Genomic DNA, 15,509 nt, shown 5'->3' on the forward strand with positions numbered 1-15,509 from the left:
TTGCAAGAAATCGGTCCTGGCCCCTGGTAGCCGGTTGCTGGCGGTGTGCTTTGGGGGTTAGCAGAGGAGCATTTCAGGAGGTGAGGTGGACAGGTTTAGGGGAACTAACTGGGAAGGAAGGGGCATGGAAAGGGAACAGAGTTACCAGAATCAGGCAAGGAGCAAGCTCCAGGAGAGGGTCTGCCAGACAGGAGCTGTGGTTGCAGAGGAGACCAGTCTGGGGACTGGGTTTCACACCTGGCAACAAAAGACATAGCAAAGGAGCTTCCCCAGCAGTTTGGGAAGGGGCATCTTCTTCTCCAAACCCGAGGCGGAAGTGGTGGGGAAACAGCGAACATTTACTGGGCGTCTTCTAGGTGCCAGACACATGCTCGTGGCTTTATGTGGATTCCCTCCTTGAATCCCCATAGCGGTTGATGAAGGAAGCATTTTTCTTCTGTGGGTATTAGTTAAGGTAAATGTGAGGCTGCTGTAGTGACATGGCCCCCAAATGCAGGTCCCCCTCACCGCCCATATGTTCACTAAGCAGTCTCCGCCACTACCTGAGTCTGATATCCAGAACTTTGCCATCTGATCTCGGGAACCGAAAGGATGCTGATAGGAGGGAAGTATTATGGCTTAAAGGACACAGGTCATTTCTGACTTGCATGGCAGCCATAGCTGCGAGGCTTGTGTCCTGTAATAGATCCAGTCTATTGTATCTGTCATAACAACCCAAACAGACTAAGCCACCTAGAGCTACAGGCTGTCTTCAAGGGTCTCACAGATACCAGGTAGCTTAATCCATTTGGGCTGTTACAACAGATTACAATAGATGGGGTTGCTTATAAACAAAAGATATCTATTTTTTGGTTCTGGAATCTGTAAGTCCAAGATCAGGGAGCTGGCAGATTTGGTACTTGGTGAGGACTGGCTTCCTGGTTCATGGACGGCTATCTTCTCAGTGTGTCCTCACATGTGGAAGGGGCAAGCGAGCTTTCTGGGGTCTCTTTTGCAGAGCAGTGAGGACTCCCATTTGTGAGGACTCCATCCCCGTGACTTAATCACCCCAAGAGGCCCCACCTCCTCTAACCATCCTGTTGGGGATTTGGTTTCACCATCTGAATTTGGAGGAAAACACACATTAGGTCTATAGCAATGGGCTACCTAACCATATTGTCCCTGCGTGACAAGGGCCACCAGCTTCCCAGCCTGTCCTGTGTGAATCCTCACCAGCTGCCCCCCAGCTAAGATAATGCCAGGTATTTTAAATTCTATTACCAAATTGGTAGTTACAATATCATTCTGGCTGCTGGAACAGAAATCCAACATTATAGTGGCTCAAATAAGAGATACATTTTTATTTATTTATTTTTTAAAGATTTTTATTTATTTATTTGACAGACAGAGATAACAAATAGGCAGAGAGGCAGGCAGAGAGAGAGAGAGAGGCAAGCAGGCTTCCTGCTGAGCAGAGAGCCCGATGCGGGGCTCGATCCCAGGATCCTGGGATCATGACCTGAGCCGAAGGCAGAGGCCTTAACCCACTGAGCCACCCAGGTGCCCCAAGAGATACATTTTTAAAGTTTAAGTCATCTCTACACCCAATGTGGGGCTTAAACTCATGACCCCAAGGTCAAGAGTTGCATGCTCTCCAGACTGAGCCAGTCAGGGGCCCCAAGAGATAACTTTATTTAGTACTTACTTAATAGTCAGGGTGCAAATGGTCCAAGCCTGGGGTGGTTGGCTATACTTTGGTGAGGATATAGGCTCTTTCTGTCTTTTGTTTTACCTCCTCTACGGTGGACCAAGATGCCTCCCCAGCATGGCCACTTTCCAGCCAATGGGAGGAGAAAGGTCAGGGGAGGCTCCACTCCTCCCCTTCAAGGGCATCATCCAGAAGGCGAAGGAGCACAGATCACTACTGTTTACCTGTCATTGGCCAGAACAAAGTCACATGGCATAGCTTCAAGGAAGGTCGGGAAATGAAGTCTTTTTCCTGGGTGGTCATGTGCCCAGCTTAAAAATGGAGGTGCCTTATCAATACAAAAGACAAGGAAAATTGAGGGAAGAACAGGGAGTGACCACCTAATGGGTATAGGGTTTCCACTGAGTGATGGAAAAGTTCTGGAATGAGGCAGTGGTGCTGGTTGCACAACATTGTGAATATACTTAATGCTACCGAGTTGTGCACTTTGAAATGGTTATAATGGTAAACTTTAGGATTGTATTTTATCACAGTAAAAAATAATTGATTTACCAAAAAAGACAAGAAAAGGGATATTGGGGGACAGTCCATGCCCCAAGCAGAAACCTGAGTGAAGAGAGAGAGCAAGCCATGCAGATGTCCCAGAGGGCAGATTTTTCCTGGAGGGAGGAAAGGCATATTCAAAGGCCCTGTGGCTGGGACTTGATTGGTGTTTTTGAGAAACATTGAGGAGGCCGGAGGGAGGTGAGAAAGGGCAACAGTGGTAAGAGATGAGGGCAGGGAGGTGACAGAGGCTTATAGGCTGTGGGGAGGAGCATAGATTTTTTCCGAGAAGCTAATGGAGGGTTCTAATCATGAAAGTGACCAGGTCCAATTTAGATTTTAAAGCAGTCACTCAAGCTGCTAAACCTCAGGGTGCTCTCAGCACCCTAAGAGGGCTGAAATTCAGGTGTGGCCAGGCCCAGGCTTCCTGGCATAGCTCAAACCTCCCATCTCCTCACTCTCCTCCCTGGGGTCATTCCCCAAATAAATGACTTGCATTTGAATCCTTGCTTCTAGGTGAACCCACTGTCCCAGGCTAAACAATGCTCCCCTTCCCCAGATATTAGTTCTTGAGCTCTGGAACCTGTGAATGTGACTTTCTATGGCAAAGGAGATTTTGCAGAAGGGATTAAGTTAAGGCTTTTGAAATGCGAGATTATCCTGGATTATCTGGGAGGCCCCTAAATGCAATCACAAATGTTCTTAAAAGGGGGAAGCTGAGGGAGGTTATAAGAGGCTACAGTGCTGGCTTTGAAGATGGAGGAAGGGGCCATGAGCCAAGGAACACAGCAATGCCTCTCTAGCAGTTGGAAAAGTCAAGAAAACAGAGTCTCCCCTAAAACCTCCCAAAGGAGCAGTGTCCTTCTCGTACTCTAATTTCAGTCCAGTGAAACTGATTTCAGACTTCTGACCTCCAGAACTGTAAGGGAATAAATGCTGTGTTAAGCCATCAAATTTGCCATAATTTGTTACAGCAGCCACAGGATACTAATACACCAGCTGAGACGCTGGGTCAGGCTTTGGTAACCCCAACATCTCCGTGACTTAAAGGTTTATCTCTTGCTCATGCTACATGACCATTTGGGACCACATGGGGCCTCTGTGTGGGTCATCCTCATGCCCGGATATAGGCTGATGGGGCAGCAACTATCTGGAATGTTCTTAGTCACAGCAGCAGAGAGAGAGCAGAGGGTCCTGCGTGAGCAATTAAATGCCCCAAACTGGCAGTGATGTCATCACTTCTGCTTGCAGCTGATTGGCCAAAACTCATCACATGGCTCCAGCCAACCCCAGGGGAACCAGGAAGTGCCACCCATCATGTGCCTGGAAGGTGGAGAACTGGGAATATTCGAGGAGAAACATCAGAGGCCCCCAGCGTTGGATATTACTGGAGTAACAGGATGCTAAGATGGACATTTTCATTTAGACCCAAAATAAGTAGATATGATGACTAGTGAGAAGCATCAAACCAAGATTTTTTTTTCTTTCCTTTTCCTTTTCTTCTTAAGATTTTTATTTATTTACTTGACAGAGAGAGAGACAGTGAGAGGCAACATAAACAGAGGGAGTGGGAGAGGGAGAAGCAGGCTCCCGCTGAGCAGGGAGCCTGACATGGGGCTCAATCCCAGGACCTTGGGATCAGGACTTGAGCAGAAGGCAGATGCATAATGACTGAGCCACCCCGGTGCCCCTAAACCAAGATTTCTAAAGTTGATGGCTCACAATGGGTTTTATGACTCTCACTTGATCACGGTCTAAAGGGCTTGAGGAAGGCAGGTTTGGAGAGGATTTTACAAGGAGGTTTTCTTTGGAGGAGGCTGTGCTGTGAGCTTTATTCTCTCCCTGTGAAGAGAAAAGGGACAGAGCAGAGTGCCCTCCTCACCTCAAGCCAAGGAAAGACAAAACATCAGCAGGATGTCCTGGAAAATCTGCTGTGGGTCCCCTGGACTTTGGAGACCTCATGGCCTCTGGAGGGCAGAAGAAAGGGGCTGGTGACTGCTCTGGTAGATCAAAAACACAGGGTACATCCAGGAGGGCTTCCTGGAGGAGGTGCTGGGACTCCAACTGCAATCATCTGATGGGTCTCAGTGGGGGAGAGAATCCGGCTGAGCAGAGAGCAGGTCTTAAGGGAGAGGCAGGGGCCAGGTGGGAGGGTTCCTTAAAAACATTTACAAAAGGAAGGCTGGGCGTTGAACACCAGGTAGGCCTGGGAAATGCAGCATCTCCTGACCACAGAGTCAGTTCCACCAGGACCAGCTGCCCTCTGGTGTCCTGAGGCTGCCACAACAAAGGACCACAAACTTCAACTAACACAGTAGGAATTTACTCTCCCTCAGTGCTGGGGGCCAGCATGTGAACTGCAGGTGTGGGCCAGCCCAGCACCCCTAAGGCAGAATCTTCCCTGGCTGCCTCCAGTTCCAGTGACCCCAGGCTCGCCCTGGCTTGTGGCTGCACTGCGGTAATTTCTGTGTTTGCCCCTGTCTGCCCCACGGCTGTCTCTGTCCTCTCATGTTCTGTCCCTTATAGAGACATACTCGTCACTTCCTCAGCTGATCCAGGATGATCTCATCCCAGGATTCTTAACTTAATCCTATCTGCAAAGACCCTTTTTCCAAATAAAAGTTCCAGGGGTGAGGATGTGGGATCTGTCCTTTTGGGGACCACCACTTGACCCCCCACACTCCCCATTCCCTCCCTGAGCTCAGATCCTGAGTGTTGACTGGTCCTCAACCTTGGGCTTCTCTGTGTCCTTCCTTATAGAATCCAGTTTTAGCAAGAATCCTGCTAAGTCAGTGGAGCTAGAACCTTCCCTTCCTCCTGATGTTTGCTCCTAGTAATTTTCCATCCGCTGCCCCCGACCCTGCTTCTTGGCTGTAAATCAGAACTGAGCCCGGTTCTACACCGAGCTCTCTTTCCCCTACTGCAATAGTTTTTAAAAAACAAAATTTATCTTCATCGCTTTAACATTTGTCCAATCTGGTTTTCTTTAAGTGTGACAAGAAAGGTGAGGAAGGGAGGGAGGGAAGGATGGGCCCCTGCACCACTTTGGGCCCCCAGAACCAGGCCCTGGGGAAGGCGGGGTGGGGGGCGGGCATATTTAAGTCTAAACCACAATCTGAGCTCAGATCTGGACATTCTGGTCTTGAATCTTGCCTAAGCTGCCTTGTGACTTCAGGCAACCACAAGAGCATCTGTGATCTGAGATACGTGGAACAGTCTGAGAGTTTATCCAGCTGACACCCCTGCCCGCCCCCGCCCCCCCCCCCACCCAGTGAAAGTACATTAAGTTGCTGCAGGAAGCCAAACTAGAACTCCATTTGATCCCACCCCATGAGTAAGACCTGCTTCATGCTGGTTCATTTTCCTCGAAGTGTCCTCTTGACTCCAGGATTCTTCTAGAAGGTCTTTTGCTCTCCCCCGCCACACTGACTTCTCTCCAGCCTTCCTCTGGACCCTGGGTCTTCCTTCACACTGGGGCCCTGCCTGCCCTCCATTCCATCTGACAAATATTTATTAGGCAACTGCTGGGTGCCGGGGGCAGAGCATGGGGAGGCACTGCGGAGTCAGGAAGGAACAGCAGAGACAAGAGACCTTCCTGGTGAAGGAGACATTTGGGTGGGAGCCAGACAAGAGACAAGATAAGCGAGTAAATATCTTTAGTATATCCCAGGGCAGCGAATGCAGTGGGGAAAAAGAAAGTAGTAACAGGGGGTTTGTTGTGCTTGTAAATGAGGGAGGGGAGGGTGTCAGAGAAGGACTTTCTGGGGAAGAGACATGGGAGGGGAGACTTGGAGGAGGTGAGGGAGGAGACTTGCAGATTTCTGGGAGGAGATAGTCCAGGCCCAGGAAATAGCCTGTGCAAAGGCCCTGAGGCAGGAATGTGCCTGGTGAGGAGGCCCAGGTCGCAGGAAGGAAGGAAGGAAGGGAAGAAAGTGGGGAGACAAGGGCAGAGGGGTGATGGAGGACTTGGGGTTTTGCTCTGAGTGAGGAGGTCGGCAGATAGAATGCCCCCCCCAAGACATCTACGTCCTAATCCCCAGAACTTGTGAATATGTTCCCTCACATGGCAAAAAGGACTTTTCAGATGTAATTAGGTTGTAAGGATCTTCAGACAGGGAGATAATCCTGATTATGGGGTGGGCCTCATCTAATAATACAAATCCTTAAAGGCAACAGGGGGAGGCAGAAAGGTGGTCAGAGAGATGCCACATGAGGACTCTCCCGGCGGGTTTTGAAGATGGTGGGAGAGGCCACAAGCCAATGAGTGCAGGCCACTGTTTTAGCTGACACCCGGCAAGAAAATGGGGACCTCGGGGCTACAACCCCAAGGAACTAAATTCTTCCAGCCGCTGAACGCGATGAGGGCTCCTTCGCTAGAGCCCAGCCATCAGCTGATATCTCAGCCCAGGAAGACCTAGAGCAGTCTCCACGTTCCAGAACCTGAGATGATACAGGTGTGTGGTGGGAATTCCTGATGGCAGCACCAGGAAACCAATGCAAGGGGGGGAGTCGGCTGAGTTCTGAGCAGAAGAGGGGCACAACCCAGCTTAGGTGTTCAGTGGCACCCCCGGGGGGCTGAGGGGGACAGACCTCCAGGCGAGGCCGGGCTGCTGGGGGCCAGGGTGGAGGCAGCTGCAGGTCCAGGTCCAGGTGGGCGATGCAGGGCCGGACCAGGTGGGGCCGTGGAGGTGGGAGAAGTGAAGTCCAAGGTTTGGATGTGAGTAGAGGAAAGGACATGGAGAGAGAGACAGGAATCAAGTCAAGGATGACAGGAGGCTTCCGATCTGGGTACCTAGTGCCCCCAGTCCTCTCTAGCCCCCTATCCACCCCTTCAGGCGGTGGCACAGGCTGCCTTCTCCTCTGAGGCTCCGACTGCACCCTGTGGCCTCTCGATCCTGGCATTCGGCCTCCCCATTCTCAAGACAAGAAGTCAGCTGCGACTGGCGAGGGGCTGAGGCTGCCAGGGCCCTGACCCCGAGACAGGACTGGAAAGCTGCCTCCTCCCTCCCATCCGAGCCCAGCCAGACCAGCTCCCGTTTCTCCCCTGGTCTGTGCATCTCTCTCTCTCTGGAATTTTCATCGTCTTTATGGTAACCGAATTATCCAATCTCTGCCTCTTGCCAGGGGCTGCCCGCTATGGCGTGGGCGAGGACCGCCTGGGTCCCAGCTCGAGCTATTAAACCATCAATCACCTGTCACTGCCAACTCCCCTGCACCTGGGACCCTCTGCTGGCTGGGCTGTGAGCCCCGGGACCAGAGGCAACTCAGACACAGACCTGGAGGCCTCCGGACCCTGAAGGGTGGGGCCTCTGAAGAAAGTCACAGGCCTTGCTCACCTGGATCCAGGGAAAGCCGTCCTGGGTTCAGATCCACCAGCTGCCTCTTGCCAACCAGGGCAAACCACTTCATCTCTCTGTGGCTCAGTTTCCCCACCCGGAAAATAGAGATGATAACCTTTTTTAAAAAAGTTTTTTTTAAAAGATTTTATTTATTTATTTGACAGATCACAAGTAGGCAGAGAGGCAGGCAGAGAGAGAGAGGAGGAAGCAGGCTCCCTGCTGAGCAGAAAGCCCAATGCCAGGCTCGATCCCAGGACCCTGAGATCATGACCTGAGCCGAAGGCAGAGGCTTAACCCACTGAGTCACCCAGGTGCCCCTTTTTTTGTTTTTGTTTTTTAAGTATTCTCTCCACCCAGCCCGGAGCTTGAACTCACAATGCCGAGATCAAGAGTCCCTCGCTCCACCAACTGAGCCAGGCATCCACAAGAGGTAATAATATTTTTGTTGTCATTGCTGTTTACTGTGAGGATTACGTGAGTGAGTATGATGGTAGGATCTGGCACTTAAGAAGTCTTTTCTAGGGTTTGTTGCTGTGATCGCTGTCCTGCTCCTAGCATTCACCGGGCATCTTCAACTGCTGATAGACATCTAAGACTTGGGACGCCTGGGTGGCTCAGTGGGTTAAGTGCCTGCCTTTGGCTCAGATCATGATACCAGGGTTCCAGGATTGAGTGCCACAATCGGGCTCCTTGCTCAGAGGGGAGCCTGCTTCTCCCTCTGCCTGCCGCTCCCCCTGCTTGTGCTCCCTCTCTCTCTGATAAAATCTTAAAAATTTTTTAAAAAGCCTCTCGCAGAATCTTAACTACTGCTGAGCACCCCACATTTAGTGTTACTCATTTCGGATAATAAGGCTCAATGCTTTGCACTGGCTGTTCCCTCTGCCTGGAATTCTCCTCCACCACGTGCCACGTGACTCCTCTTTACCTGCTTCAGAGCTTGGTTCACAATTCCCCTCCTCAGCGAGGTCACCCAGTTAAACTTGCTCGAGGCGTCCTTGCCAGCCTCCACCACCCATATTATTGCTTGCACAGTGCGCATGTGCGGCCACCCACGGCCCAGTAGGCGGTGCTTGCTGGGTTTGTCCGTCCGCCCCACTGGAGCGTCAGTCGTAGGCTACGAATTATTCCTCCACCACCACGCACAGCCGCTGGTGGAAAGTAAACGCTTGGTAAATATTTGTTGAGTAAATGAATGTATTCCAAGGCTGCTCTCCTCTGGGCTTGTCAGCAATTCTGGGCTTTTAGGGGGTACAGGAGATGTGATCAGTCCTGTGCAGGGCCCCAGCTAGTCTTCCCTCATCTTTATATGGATCTATTTTTCTTTCTTCCTTTACTTTATTCCTTCCCCCCCCCCCCCCCCCCCTTTTTTTTTGAGGTGAAGCTTACCTAACATAAAATCGACCATGTTAAAGATTACACTTCAATGACATTTGGTACCTTCACAGTGTTGTGCGGCCACCAACTCTACCTGGTTCCAGAACATTCCCATCACCCCAAAAAGAAACCTGTACTCATTAAGTCACTCCGCAGTTTTCCCTGTCCCCCCAGCCTCTGGCGACCACCAGTCTGCTTTCTGTGTCCATGAATTTACTTATTCTGGACATTTCACGTCAAAGGCATCATGTGTGATCTTTTGTGTCTGGCTTCTTTGAGCATGACGTTTTCAAGTTTCATGCACACTGGAGCATATGCCAGTATCAGAGTACTCCTTTTTAGGGCTTAATAGTATTCCAATGTACAGATGGACCACATTTGCTCATCCATTATCTGCTGATGGACATCTGGGTTGTTTCCACCTTTTCTGTGGATCCTTAAAAGTCACCTTTTCCTCTGGGCCAGTGAAGGGTGTGGTGATGGGGAACAGAGGAAGGACATCAGCCCTTGCTCTGGCTTTTGTCTGGCACTCTTGTGCAGTGAGCACCCTACACAGCTGTTCATGGCAGCCCTCCTGGTGCCCATCCTTCCCAACCAGCTCAAAGATCAAGAAGCCAGGAGCTGCACCTCCTTACCTAGGCTTTCAGACTGCCAATCCCCAAGCTCAATGGTCTGCTTACCCCTGTGGAAGATCTGCCTGGGAATTGGGCCACTCTGGCTGGGACTCCAAGCCCCCTCCATCCTCGTGCCTCTGGCGGGGCCTCCCTTGCCTCTCCAGGCTCTGGGGACTCTCATGCTCCAGAGCCCCTCCCCCGTCCCCCTTCTGCAGGGTCTCCACTCAGCCTGGAGGCCCACACCCGCCGACTTCTCCCAACCTTCTCTCTGTGTCTCCCGCCCCCGTGGCTATTTTTATTTTCCCTTCTTATTAAATTTCCAACTTCTGCAAACACCATGGCCCCTGCCTGGCCGCCGCCCCCCCCCCTTTCCCTTGGAGCGGATTTGATTCACTTGCGTTTTATTAACAGATTAAAAAAAAAAAAAAGCACGCAGCTGCCACCACACTGTGCCTTCTCTGCTTTCTTGGAGGTTTAGAGAAGCTAGAGGGAGGAAAAGCGGGCTGCAGGGTCCCTCTGGGAGTTTAAATCCACCCTCCTCCCCGCACCCCAGCATATGTAGACCTTTCCATCTCAGCCTGAAGGCTGGGGGGTGTGGGGGAGGGGCTGGGCAGTGAGGCTGGGCCATTTCCTGAGTTGGAGGGATAATCTGAGGGGTGTCAGGCCCATGTGATTCCCCCAGCCAGCACCACAAGGTGGAATCCGAAATGTAAAAAAAAAAAAAATAAATAAATAAATAAAAAAATCCTATGGAGGCCCCGCCCCCACAGACAGTGGGTGGGGACCTGGCCGCCGCCCAGGTGGTCCTGCGAAATCCGGGCTTAGATTTGGAAGTTTCTACGCCAGAGCTGGGATTGCCTCCCCCCATTTTCCTTTTCGGATAGCTGGCGGGGACTGGGGAGCAGACACAGAAGGCTCCAGGCTCCCTGACACCACCTACTCTGGCAGAGCTCCCTCAGCTTTTCCTCCCCAGGAGATTCTGATCCCAGTCTCCTCCTCCCCACCCCCTGCCTCCCAGAGCTGAGAGCCCGAATTGCTTCTTCATGCCCCCGGGGTGTTTTCCCCCCTAAAATTCTTTGTGGCAGTCACTATGGCAACCAAGAACCCAGCTGCACTTTATTTCCTCAGGATACAGGATGGGGGGTGGGGAAGTAGATAGGTGGGTTCAACTGGGACTTTCCTACCCTCTTCTTTCCCCTTAGATGGGTGGGTTCAACTGGGACTTTCCTACCGTCTTCTTTTCCCTTCTTCTGACCCTCCTCCTCCACAGGGTCTGGTCCAGCCTTGGTCCACAGAGATTAGGCTGCCTGTCCAGCTGCCCTTCCTGGCTTGATGGGCTGCAGCTCCCCACTGGGCCCCTCATCCATTTGAGGAAGGTTCTTCATCTGGCCAGAGTGCTAAGGTTAAATGATGCCCTGGATCCCAGTGGAATTTCTTTCCCCTTCTTTTTTCTCTTCCCTCTTCCTCTCCAATCCCATAATCAGGGTAGGCTAGAATGGTTGGGCAGGTTGGACACTGCACAAGGGGGCACAGAGTGAGCTCAAGCCATGCTGTGAGTGCCCCTTTCTCCTTTGCTCAGGGGTACCCTACAGACTAACCTCTGTCCTGCTGTAGCTGACACCGACTCTTGGTTCACTCTAAAGAGAGCCAACTATTTCGGTAACAAATTTCAGTTCCAGTCACACCCCAGAGCAGAGGAAGAAGGCAAGCCATGTCAGAAAGTTAAGGTTTTTGAACAGTATAAGCTACAGGTCTGTTGAGATCTGAAGAGAGCAAACCTGGGCAAGAGAAATTCTAGAGGGGCTACAGCTGGAGTCAAGAACCCTAGAATGCCTTGGGATTAACCAGAGAGGGACAGGGAGTGATTATCCAAATTTGCCAAGAAGTAACAGAGCTGGTGTAGAATGACTGCCACAAGGATCCAGCTCGATGTCCTCACTGTCTACACTCTGTGCCTCAGCACTGAGTAGCTCCTGCCATCAGGAGGTGGGGCCTATTTCTGTACCCCTCAAATCTGGGCTAGTCTTGTGATTGATCTGCTTTGGTCCATCCAATGTAACAGAAGTGCCCAGGCGCTTCTGAATCTGGGGCTCAGGAGATGCTGCTCGGTTCTGCTCGCTGAAAACCCTGCCTCTGTCACCAGACGCAAGCCCAGGCTAGCTGGTGGAAGGGTAAGGGACATCAAGGAGATAGCCCTGTCCTCCCAGCTGAAGCCATCCTAGACCAACATATGGCCAGCTGAGCCCCAAACATGTGACAGAGTCCTTCCAGACCCATAGCTGACCAAAGACTCATGGACGAGTCCAGCCAAGACCAGAAATGTCCCGCTGATCCGTAGACAGTGGAGCTGTCATTAAGGCTGACTGGCTAAGCCACGGGACCCGGGGTTGTTTGTTACGCAGTGTAAGGAGTGATAGGTAACCGGCACAGAGCCTGATAGACGCATGGGTGCATTAGGCATAACTTGCCCTTCCTCACAGAACTGGACTCAGATCTTCCAGCCCTGGATATGGTTACTATTTCCTTCCTTCCTTACAAAGGAAGGAAGTTCCTTCCTTCAGTTTCTGATCTCTTGCCACACCCGTCCACTTTCCCACTCTCACTTCCTTTAGCCACATCAGATGAGCCTCACACCCTCCAAGCTTGGACCCACTCACAGGTCAGGTCTCTGACTGCTGTGAGGCGCCGCACCCCCCCCCCCCCCGACCTCCCCCCTCTAGATCTTCACGTGGGTCCCTCCCTCACCTTCTATGTCCCAGCTCACATGTCCCTTCCTTTAAGAGGCCACTCCTACCTCAGACAGCCATGCCTCCCTCTGGCGCCTCATAACTCCTTCCTCTAAATTTTGTGGTTGTTATGGCATTTACCACTACCTGAAACAGTCTCCTTCCCTTCCTTGTCTCACTTCCCCAGACCCCTCCCCCTGCTTCCCAGGGTCACCTCCCAAATAAACTACTGCTCTCAAACCCTTGTCTCGGGTCCGCTTCTGGAGGGAGCCCAACCAAAGACAGCTAGGGAAGATTCTAGATTTGGGACAAGGACACTCGGTGGTGCTGGGTCCTTCTGTTGCTCCCACCAGGAGCCCCTCATGTCCAGCTGTGCCACATTTAGGGATGTTAAGGTTGACCCGGGGCTTCAGATGGGGGCTAAAAAACCTTCCACCAAAATACTCATCTGCCTTTTCCCCAGTGATTTCACCATCCATGGATGAGTGTGTCCCAGATCCATGATTTCATTACCGGTGGCAAAATAGCACTATTCCCAGTCTGTCGGGGCGTTTTCTCATTTATACACCTGTCCCCTCCACCAGGCTGAGAACCTCCTGATGCTAGTGATAGAGCTACTTCAGTACCGAGGAAACGTTTGCTGAAAGTACTTGAATTCTGGAGCTGGAAACCATTGGGAAAAAAAAAAAAAAAATCAAACAAACAGGTATTAGTCTTCCAGGGAAAAGAAACCTGGCACCACTCCTCTTGCTTCTGGGATCAAAGACGGTCTGGCTCCAGCCTCCTCTGGACCCCAGGCTTGGCCTCCCCCCACCTCCATCACTCCCATCATCTGATGGATTCTGGAACCTCTGGGAGCTTAGAAAGAAGAAAGATCATCTGTCTAAAGGCATCAACATCGCTTGCCTTTAATTTTTTTTTTATTTTAAACCTTCCCACAATTCAAATGTTTCTCTTATTATCTTCTGCTGAGGGAAAAAATTAATAACACGGCGCAATATAAAACACTAAATTAAAGGCATTTTGGAACCAGCAATTATTTCATAAGCTTCTCTTTTATTGCCGCGCTAATGTGCCTAATTGCTGTCTTAATGAGGACATTAATTTCTAGCTAATGTGATGTTATTATAGAAATTGCAGTCAATCTCTTAAAAAGGGGAAAGTGCTAGAAAGCTGTCCCACGAGGCAGGGGTTCTGGTCACCCTGGGGCTGAGGGGCAAATGAGAGGGGAGGGAGTGGCACTGGAGCCCAGGCTGGGACAGGAGCAGCGAGGAGCCAGGAAAGGGGGAAGGCAGGGGGAGCCTTGCAGGTAGTGGGCAGCCTGGGGAGGCTCCGGTCAGAGAACCAGCTGTTCTAGGGACCTAGGAGGTGGGACCCAATAGGGAACAGCGCTAGAACAACAGTAAAACCTAACACCAGGGGCAGGCACTGTTGGAGTGTCTTATTTATATCTTCATCCTTGCAATAACCCTATGAAATCAATAGCATTGTTAGTCCCATTTTATCGATGGGGAAACTGAAGTACAGAGAGGTGGACTGACTTACCCAAGGTCACACAGCTAGCAAACGGTGAAGGTGGGATTGGAACCCAGCCTGTCCAGCTTAGCCATTGAGCTGAGCTGCTTTTTGGCCAGTGCCCACCACTATCCATGATAATAATCTCAAACACTTGAGAGTTTATTAAGTGCCAGCCCTGTACCATGTCTCTCATATGTCATCTCAGGGTGGGTTCCTCTGAGAAGAAGAGGGGCAGGTCAAGCTACATCTGAGCTCTCCCTGATAGAAAAGGGAGGACAAGGCTCAAGGCTGACTGCACCCCCCGCCACACACACACATGGGAGCAGGAGATCTGGTGTAGGAGAGGGAATTCAGGGCCAGGGAGGGGAACTGTCTTTGCCCTGACTCATACCTCTGGCAGGTTACCACCAAGGGTCAGAGTGGGCTGTGAAGGCAACTGGTTCTCACTTCCTGTGTGACATTGGCTGTGTGGCTGGCGCTCTCTGTGGCTGGCCCCCTCAGTTCCTCAACTATAGATCAGGGATAACAGTGGAACCTATCTCAGAGGGCTGTTTCAGAGGATTAAGCAAGCTCAAATGATATATTAGTCAGAATCAGTACACCTCAGTGGCTGTGACAAGCAATCCCCAAACCCCATGGCTTAATACGCTACAGACTTATTTCTCACTGACATGGTGCGTAGCTCTGCTCGGCTTGGAAACCCAGTCTCCCTCTGTTCCGTGGTGCCACCTACTCTAGGGCCTCCGAGCCCTCGAGAGGATGCTCTCTGACCAGCCAGGAGATGAGAGAGCAAGAGACAGTGCACAGAGGGAGGAAGAGGGGGGAGTCTGGGAAGCCTGGTCTAGACTATTTCAACCCACACTCAATAGAAGCAGATCAGGAAAGATGGGGAATGGGTGTGAGGCCAAAAAACACAACCAACCACTTTTAAATTCCAACAGCTACTTACAGGAAAAGCAAAAGGAGAAGCCCCATGAGGCCCACATCCCACACTCAAAAAAAAAAAAAAAAAAAGATAACCTCGAAACCAAAGGGACCTGATTTGCTGTAGCTCAAGCCTTTGCAAGTGTGGCTTATGGAGAATTGCCAGGCACCATGATAGAGGTGGTCCCCTTCACGCCCTTTTATTTTATTTACAAAACTGACTTTCCTTTGTTTTAAATTTAAAGCAAGCCACTCACAAAGGAGACTTCTCTGACTTCTCTTATATGTATACAGTGAAAGAGGTTTATTTTAAGAAATTGACTTTTGCAGTTATGGAGGCTGGCAAATCCTATATCTGCAGAGTTGGCCAGAAGGCAGGAGACCCAGGGAAGAGCTGCAGTTTGAGTCCAAAGGCAGTATGCTGGCAGAACTCCTTGCTTGGGGACATCAGTCTTTGTTCTCTTGAGGCCTTCACCTGATTGGATAAGGCCCACCCACATGATGGAAGGCAGCCTGCTTTCCTCAAAGCCCACTGATTTAAACCTTAATCTCACCCAAAAAAAGGTCTGTCTCAGAAACTTCTCAAATAATGTTTGACCAAATATCTGGGCACCATGGCCCAGCCAAGTTGATGTAAAATCCAACTGTCACATCTGCTCAAGTCCAAACTCTTGTTTTCTATTACAGTAAAGCAAATATGGTTGGTGCTATTTTTACATTCCTTAGCGCATACACCCCCATGTCTCTCTGCCTGAGGCTTTTTTTTTTTTTAAGAATTTATTTA

General features: G+C 50.8%; 1 long non-coding RNA gene across 1 annotated transcript; it reads left to right on the forward strand.

Annotated features, from left to right (window-relative positions):
* The first annotated feature begins 10,697 nt into the window (after nt 1–10,697).
* On the forward strand, nt 10,698–13,161 carry LOC116882878. Its single transcript, XR_004385710.1, has 3 exons — nt 10,698–10,716; nt 11,042–11,109; nt 13,005–13,161. It is a non-coding gene; the product is annotated as an uncharacterized LOC116882878 (long non-coding RNA).
* Nucleotides 13,162–15,509: the final 2,348 nt, after the last annotated feature.

The sequence above is a fragment of the Lontra canadensis genome, unplaced genomic scaffold (assembly GCF_010015895.1).
Source record: "Lontra canadensis isolate GAN:19392208 unplaced genomic scaffold, GSC_riverotter_1.0 scaffold88, whole genome shotgun sequence".
Taxonomy (NCBI): Eukaryota; Metazoa; Chordata; class Mammalia; order Carnivora; family Mustelidae; genus Lontra; species Lontra canadensis.